The following is a 9195-nucleotide window of genomic DNA, read 5'->3' as shown; positions in this document are numbered from 1 at the left end:
ATTATATACTTATGATTTATGTATCAATAAAATATTGTGTGTTGTTTGTTATACATGCATATTATACTTATATATTGAGGGAAATTTTAAGATAAGAAAAAGTTATGATCTTGTGGATTAGACAGTCAAGAATTTGCCCGCAATGTGGAAGACCCAGGTTCGATCCCTGGGTCAAGAAGATCCCATGGAGAGGGAATGGCAACCCACTCCAGTGTTCTTGCCAGGAGAACTCCATGGACAGAGGAGCCGGGTGGGCTACAGCCCATGGAGTTGCAAAGAGTCAGACACACTTTCTAAACTAAAATGTTCACATTATTCTTGTTCTATCGATCTTACTGTATATGGTTTTACTGTTGGATTTGTTCAATGTTTTTTATTTTCTAGATTTATCAAGTTAAATAGGATTTGACTTTCCCATTAGAGAGCAAAATCCTAAGCACTAGAATAATCTTCATATTCATTCATGGATCTCTCCTTAAACAAAAGTTACCTTGGTCCCAAAAACTTTGGTCATTTCTCTTGTATCTCCATTTCTTGTATGAAGGATGCACCAATACACATATATTCCATGTTTGTGTGTGCTAGGTTGAAAATTATATGTATTTTAACTTCCCAACTTCGGAGAAGGCAATGGCACCCCACTCCAGTACTCTTTTTTTTTTTTTTTTTTCCAGTACTCTTGCCTGGAAAATCCCATGGACAGAGAAGCCTGGAAGGCTGCAGTCCATGGGGACGCTGAAGGTCAGACATGACTGAGCAACTTCACTTTCACTTTCACTGAACTTCCCAATATTATCACCTTAAGTTTCCACTGTTATGTTTTAATTAATAAGACTTTTTAATTAAGACTTTTATTAACAGGTGCTTACATTTTGTTGACTTTTTTGAAAAAATCAAGCTGTAAACTTTTATTACAAACTAGAAATGAGGTTTTGAAAAATATCAAAACTTGACCAAATAGTAAACAATTTTAAAAAACCTTTAAAGGTATATAAATACCAGTGTCTTTGAAAAAAAAACACACCTTTTTTATTAACAAAAAGAAATGTCTTTATATAAAAATAATAAAAACTCCATGCTGAATAGATAATGCAGACAGTTCCAGTTATCTGTTCAACAGACAAAAAGCAAGAACTTATAATCTTCTGTTCCAATATTTTGTTCATTTCTAATTGCTGGAATTTGATGTTAATTACTTCTTGTTGAATGACTAAACCAAACGATGGTAGAGATAACAAACTGTCATTGACTCAGCTCCGTCTGCTCAGTCTAGAAAGTAGACAGATTCTTAGCTTATGGATCGGCTGCTTTTGTTTCTTTCCTATCTCCTGGTTGAGTGCATGTATCAGTAACTGAGGTTGCGGCAGTACCAAGGTTGAGGTGGCTGCTGACCTTGGGTCTCAACTTGATTTTCCTTATTTTCTTCATTGCTGTCCTCTCTGGGCTGTGTTTGGTGGGGATGGCCCCTGGAGAATTGTGATCTAGGTATAACCCCATAGTTATTCTGTCTAACTTATCTCCCTTGTTCTCTTGCACCCTGGTTGTCAGCACCCTCCATCACTTCTCCCTGCAGAGGATGGTTGGAACACTGTAGTCACTGTCCATAGGGTCTCCATACGTACTAAAGTGGGAACCTTTGCCTCTCATAGGGCCTGGCATTCAGGAGCATTCTCCCATCTCTCATTCTCTTCCTCCTTCTCACTGTTCTGCTAATTCTGCTGGTAACTGGGTGGACATGGATAGCTTCCTAATGGTTATGGTCTGCTATATTTACCGCCTGGTGATGGAACTCCACCAGGGCCTGTAACATCTGCTGCCTCTACAACCTTTTCTCCTTCAACATCAGACTCCACACTCTCTCCATCTCCTACTCTGCAAAGCTACTTCCTGGGGCTATTTTTCTTTATGGGGTTTGCTGTACTAATATTGATACATTTTCCTTGGTGGCATTCCTGTTAATGAAACCGTATCTGTTTCTTACATTGAACTATTTTACAGTTTCTTCAACCTTCATTGTGATGACCTTGTCGGCACCAATAAATGAGCCTGCCCAGGCAACTGCTTCTTGCATCACTGCCCATTTGACATGCTTTGTGTCCTCTGGGCTGAGGGCAGGGCAGCGGGCAGCCTCTCACTATTCATGGTTGCGATGATGACTAGGACCAACTGTGGCAGCTAGGGTTCCTCCCGGGTTGTGATGGTAACAAGGCAGCAATGTGGGCTGCTCAGGACTTTCTGGGGTTGTGCTCTTCAAATTTCAGTGAAACAGTTGTCACTACACTGTCGTTCAAGGACTCGCTGTTTGCCCTAATGAGCCATTTTCACATCTTTGCTATGAAGGTTCTAGATATAATTTAGATTCTGCCAATGAACTGCACCAGAAATAGACTTATAGAGCAGAAAAGTAAAAGAAGTTGTTTGTCTTTATTCCAGCAGGCAGTGACTGTTGATATTGCATTCACCAGACATGACTAATTATAACAGTCAGCAAAAGTTCTTTCCTCCCTGTAAGTCACAAATGTCAGAGCTCCAGGGAAAGTGTGACATTTTCAGTTGTTTCCTACACTGTCCTTACCAAATTTATTTTCAGTTCAGTTCAGTCACTCAGTCATGTCCAACTCTTTGTGACCCCATGGACTGCAGCAGCCAGGCTTCCCTGTCCATCACCAACTCCAAAAGCTTGCTCAAACTCATGCCCATTGAATCAGTGATGCAATCAAACTGTCTCATCCTCTGCCATCCTGTTCTCCTCCTGCCTTCAATCTTTCCCAGCATCAGGGTCTTTCCAATGAGTCAGCTCTTCACATCACATGGCCAAAGTATTGGAGTTTCAGCTTCAGCATCAGTCCTTCCAATGAATATTCAGGACTGATTCCCTTTAGGATGGACTGGTTGGATCTCCTTGCAGTCCAAGGGACTCTCAAGACTCTTCTCCAACACCACAGTTCAAAAGCATCAATTCTTCAGCACTCAACTTTCTTTATAGTCCAATTTTCACATCCATACATGCTGCTGCTGCTACTGTCACTTCAGTTGTGTCCGACTCTGTGTGACCCTGTAGATGGAAGCCCACCAGGCTCCCCCATCCCTGAGATTCTCCAGGCAAGAACACTGGAGTGGGTTGCCATTTCCTTCTCCAATGCATAAAAGTGAAAGTGAAGTCGTTCAGTCGTGTCTGACTCTTAGTGACCCCATGGACTGTATCCTACCAGGGTCCTCCATCCATGGGATTTTCCAGGCAAGAGTACTGGAGTGGGTTGCCATTGCCTTCTCCGATGACAACTGGTAAAACCATAGCTTTGACTAGACAGACCTTTGTTGGCGAGGTAATGTCTCTGCTTTTTAATATGCTGGTCTAGGTTGGTCATAGCTTTTCTTCCAAGGAGCTAGTGTGTTTTAATGTCATGGCTGCAGTCACCATCTGCAGTGATTTTGGAGCCCAAGAAAATAAAATCTCTCACTGTTTCCATTGTTTCCCCATTTATTTGCCATGAAGTGATGGGACTGGATGCCATGATCTTTTTCTGAATGTTGAGTTTTAAACCAAGATTTTCACTTTTCCTTTTTCACTTTCATCAAGATGTTCTTTAGTTATTTTTCATTTTCTGCCATAAGGGTGATGTCATCTGCATATCTGAGGTTATTGATATTTCTCTCGGCAATCTTTATTCCAGCTTGTGCTTCATCAAACCTGGCATTTCACATGATATACTCTGCATATAAGTTAAATAAGCAGGGTGACAATATACAACCTTGATGTACTCCTTTCTCTATTTGGAACCAGTCTGTTGTTCCATGTCCAGTTCTAACTGTTGCTTCTTGACTTGCATAAAGATTTCTCAGGAGGCAGGTCAGATGGTCTGGTATTCCCATTTCTTTAAGAGTTTTCCACAGTTTATTGTGATCCACACAGTCAAAGGCTTTGAAATAGTCAATAAAGCAAAAGTAGATGTTTTTTTTGAACTCTTGCTTTTTCCACGATTCAACGGATTTTGGAAATTTCATCTCTGGTTCCTCTGCCTTTTCTAAATCCAGCTTGAACATCTGGAAGTTCATGCACCGTTGAAGCCTGGCTTGGAGAATTTTGAGCATTACTTTGCAAGCATGTGAGATAACTGCCTCTGCCAGAGACTCCTGGACCTTCACAGTCTTGAGGGTGAGGGACCTTCACAAAACTTGGCCCACTGGAGAAGGCAGTGGCAAACAGCTTCAGTATTCTTGCCTTCAAAACCCCATGAACAGTATGAAAATTTGCTTTAGTAAATCTGAAGGATGCTGGTGCTCTGCAACTGACTTCCAAGCCTAGCAATGGTTTTAAGCACTTAATTCCTTGTATTAAATCCCTTTCCTAGAATGATTCTTATACCCCATATCATGCTGATATAGTCTAAATATTATAATGTTTGAGGAAATAACTATTTTTAGCAAACATAACTAATCCAATTACATTTTCGTAGGTGAATTGTTCAATTCAGCAAGTACATGTGCTTTTATTGTTTTTACAGTTCATTTTTATTCTTATATCAGCTTACGTTGGGGCATCCCTGGCGTCTTAGTGGTAAAGTATCTGCATGCAATGCAGGAGCCACAGGAAACACGGGTTTGATCTCTGTGTCTGGAAGATCCTCTGGAGAAGGGAATGGCTACCCATTCCAGGATTTTTGCCTGGAGAATTCTATGGACAGAGAAGCCTAATGGGCTGCAGTCTGTGAGGTCAAAAAGAGTCAGACACCACTGACTAATACGTTCACAGCTTATGTTAGTTCAGTTCAGTTCAGTTCAGTCGCTCAGTTGTGTCCGACTCTTTGTGACCCCATGAATCGCAGCACGCCAGGCCTCTCTGTCCATCACCAACTCCCAGAGTTCACTCAGATTCACGTCCATCAAGTCCATGATGCCATCCAGCCATCTCATCCTCTGTCGTCCCCTTCTCCTCCTGCCCCCAATCCCTCCCAGCATCACAGTCTTTTCCAATGAGTCAACTCTTCGCATGAGGTGGCCAAAGTACTGGAGTTTCAGCTTTAGCATCATTCCTTCCAAAGAAATCCCAGGGCTGATCTCCTTCAGAATGGACTGGTTGGATCTCCTTGCAGTCCAAGGCACTCTCAAGAGTCTTCTCCAACACCACAGTTCAAAAGCATCAATTCTTTGGCACTCAGCCTTCTTCACAGTCCAAATCTCACATCCATACATGACTACTGGAAAAACCATAGCCTTGACTAGACAGACCTTAGTCGACAAAGCAATGTCTCTGCTTTTGAATATGCTATCTAGGTTGGTCATAACGTTCCTTCCAAGGAGTAAGCATCTTTTCATTTCATTGCTGCAGTCACCATCTGCAGTGATTTTGGAGCCCCAGAAAATAAAGTCTGACACTGTTTCCACTGTTTCCCCATCTATTTCCCATGAAGTGATGGGACCAGATGCCATGATCTTCGTTTTCTAAATGTTGAGCTTTAAGCCAACTTTTTCACTCTCCTCTTTCACTTTCATCAAGAGGCCTTTTAGTTCCTCTTCACTTGCTGCCATAAAGGTGGTGTCATCTGCATATCTGAGGTTATTGATATCTCTCCTGGCAATCTTGATTCCAGCTTGTGTTTCTACTCTGCATGTAAGGTAAATAAGCAGGGTGACAATATACAGCCTTGACGCACTCCTTTTCCTAGTTGGAACCAGTCTGTTGTTCCATGTCCAGTTCCAACTGTTGCTTCCTGACCTGCATACAGATTTCTCAAGAGACAGGTCAGGTGGTCTGGTATTCCCACCTCTTTCAGAATTTTCCATAGTTTATTGTGATCCACACAGTCAAAGGCTTTGCAATAGTCAATAAAGCAGAATAGATATTTTTCTGGAACTCTCTTGCTTTTTCCATGATCCAGTGGATGTTAGCAATTTGATCTCTGGTTCCTCTGCATTTTCTAAAACCAGCTTGAATGTCAGGAAGTTCACGGTTCAAGTATTGCTGAATCCTGGCTTGGAGAATTTTGAGCATTATTTTACTAGCATGTGAGATGAGCGCAATTGTGCGGTAGTTTGAGCATTCTTTGGCATTGCCTTTCTTTGGGATTGGAATGAAAACTGACCTTTTCCAGTCTTGTGGCCACTGCTGAGTTCCAAATTTGCTGGCATATTGAGTGAAGCACTTTCACAGCATCATCTTTCAGGATTTGAAACAGCTCAGCTGGAATTCCATCACCTCCACTAGCTTTGTTCGTAGTGATGCTTTCTAAGGCCCACTTGACTTCACACTCCAGGATGTCTGGCTCTAGATGAGCGATCACACCATCGTGATTATCTGGGTCGTGAAGATCTTTTTTGTACAGTTCTTCTGTGTATTCTTGCCACTTCTTATGTTAGGGCACATGTAAATTACAATTATTCATTGATCATCTACAGGCATGCCTCTGAGATATTATAGGTTTAGTTTCAGACCACTATAAGAAAGCAAATAGTAAAGTGAGTCAAATAATTTTTTTGACTTCCCAGTGCATATAAAAGTTATGTTCATACCGTACTATAGTCTATTAAGTATACAATAGCATTATGTGTAAAAAAAACTTATATACCTTAATTATAAAGTAATGCTGAGGGGGAAGGATAAACTAAGAATTTGGGATTAATATATACACACTACTATATATAAAATAGATAACCAAGAAGCACCTACTGTATAGCACAGGGATCTGTGCTCAGTTTTCCATAATAACCTATAATGAAAAAGGTTCTGAAAAGGAATATGTATAATAAAAGGTATATGTATAATTGAATCACTTAGCTGTATACTTGAAAAATAACATAATGTTGTAAATTAACTATATCTCAATAAAAATAATAATGCTGTTGGAAAAATGGTCTTATACACTTACTTGAGGAAAGGTTGCCACAAACCATTATGTAAAAAGCACTATCTATGAAGAGTGATAAAGCAAAGTACATTAAAACAAGATATGCCTGTTCTATCTTCTTAACATTGTGCTATGTCCTGGTGTTATAAGAATACTGTATAACATACTTTATGCTTATAATATTATATTAGAAATTATAATCCTTGGTTCGGCAACTAAGACTTCTTTTATTATAAGGACACTTAGATTAGGTAAAAGATTGTCTTATTTTATTCCACACTATAACCTGTCATATTGTAAGAATTGACTGCATTATAAACTTTACCATTTACTTAATAAACATAATTTCCTTCTATATACAAAAATCTATATTTGTTTGCAGAGTTACAAAGATGAATGCAACGTGGTCCATTTCCCAATGCACACACAATCCAATTGACAAGGATAAGCATAGTCATGACAAATTATAATGAGTTTAGCTTATGTTGAACTCAACATAGAAGTATTAAAAAATAACAAACTACAATAGCATAACCAAAGGGTTTCTTTCTGCATCAAGAGTTGAATAAACCTTGACATTTGAATAGAAATGTTGTCTGCCCCTAATTTGAATTCAATCAGGCTAACAAGGAAAAAGGACATTTTGGATATACAGAACAGCTAGAAAATAATATAAATGCATCAAAATAAAATCACTCTTAGGTAATCAAAAATATTACATGATACTGGAATATGAATTTTATGCTATCAAGAAGAGTTTGAATTTTATTCTCTAGACAATCAGAAGCCAATAAAAGAGTTTTCAGTGGAAAACATGATCAAAGTTGAATTTAGAATTCCAGTGGTAATAGGAATTATGGAATAGAGGGGAGAATAATAAGTGTTCTGAAAATACCAATATCCTTCCTTTTCCTTGTCCTTAATGTCCATTTTGTAAAGGTGATGCTGTGTCATTGACATAACTGCTGGAGTGTAAGCGCTTGACATTAAACTTTTAAAATTATTGATTGTAATGTAAGTGTCTCATATTAAGTTTTTGATTGCCAAGGAATCTATTTCAAAGACATCCATCTCAAACATATTGTCGGCTATATGACATAGCTCAACTAAATGAAAAACCAGGCTGCCCCACCATGAGATTTTCCTTTTAGAAAACCCTGAGTAACCTAGGTTTACTGAGAGTGATCTCTATTTTTCTTTCCCATGCTATAATTCCCACTCTTATGCTTAAATTCTCCAATAAAAAGTGAACCTGTGAAGTCTTAGGCATCCCTCTTTTGGACACCAATAAAGGCAGAGCTCCAGGTTGGCATGCTTTCTCTCTCTTTCCTCATGACTTTGCTATGTAGCCCTTGAGTGTCCAATGTACCTTCCAGGACCTCTGTCTGAGTAATACATATCTTTTTTTCCCAAAAGTTCCTTGATGATTTTTTTGCTAATGTGAATCTTGCAATCAAAACAAGAACTACAAGAGCCTGTCCAGCCACAACGCTGACTTTGGTTGGGAAGATATCCTTGGGGGATCCCATAACTACATCAAACATTCCTAGCCAATAGTGGCACTATTGATATGCTGAGAATGACAGTAAAAACCTGGCTTATAGCAAAATTGAGGTACTTAACAGTAGAAGTTCTTCAGAAGTGAAAATGAAAATGAAAGTGGCTCAGTCATGTCCAGCTCTTTGTGACCCCATTGACTACACAGTCCATGGAGTTCTCCAGGCCAGAATTCTTGAGTGGGTAGCCTTTTCCTTCTTCAGGGGATCTTCCCAACAAAGGGATCGAACCCAGGTCTCCTGGATTGCAGGCAGATTCTTTACCAGCTGAGCCACAAGGGAAGTTCTTCAGACAAGGGTCCAAACCAATCTTTCAAAAATAATATTTTTTTTGAATTCTGCTATGTATAATGAGAAATATTAATGCATGATTTCACGAACTCATACATGGTTAGTTACCTTAATATTATAAGTTTAATGTTTTGTTTTTTTAAACAAAAGCATGCCCATAATTTGTATGGTTGGTCTAAATTCTACCCATTTGTATACTTTGTCTAGTGATATTGTTGATCAATTTACTTTTTGAATAAATTTGGCCTGTTATCAAATCCCCAATAAGCAGTAAGAACTGAGAAATCCTCCAAGCTAAAGTGAAGGATTAGCAATAGGGTTTCAAACCTAAAATGGTTTATGACAGACCATTTATATTTAAGAAAATCAATGTAAAAGTGTCTAGTAAAAGCTAGTTCATTACCTATATTTCTCCAAATTTTCAAGGACAAATATAATGTCTCTGATATTTTTCCCTTATTATTCTTTCTTTGGCTCTCTTTTTTTGTGTTTGAATACATTTT

The 9195-nt window shown here is 39.0% G+C and overlaps 1 pseudogene; it reads right to left on the bottom strand.

Annotated features, from left to right (window-relative positions):
• Nucleotides 1-1345: 1345 nt before the first annotated feature.
• On the bottom strand, nucleotides 1346-2071 carry LOC102187574 (annotated as a pseudogene).
• Nucleotides 2072-9195: the final 7124 nt, after the last annotated feature.

The sequence above is a fragment of the Capra hircus genome (genome assembly GCF_001704415.2).
Source record: "Capra hircus breed San Clemente chromosome X unlocalized genomic scaffold, ASM170441v1, whole genome shotgun sequence".
Lineage (NCBI taxonomy): Eukaryota > Metazoa > Chordata > Mammalia > Artiodactyla > Bovidae > Capra > Capra hircus.
This window is presented reverse-complemented; position numbering and strand designations above follow the sequence as displayed.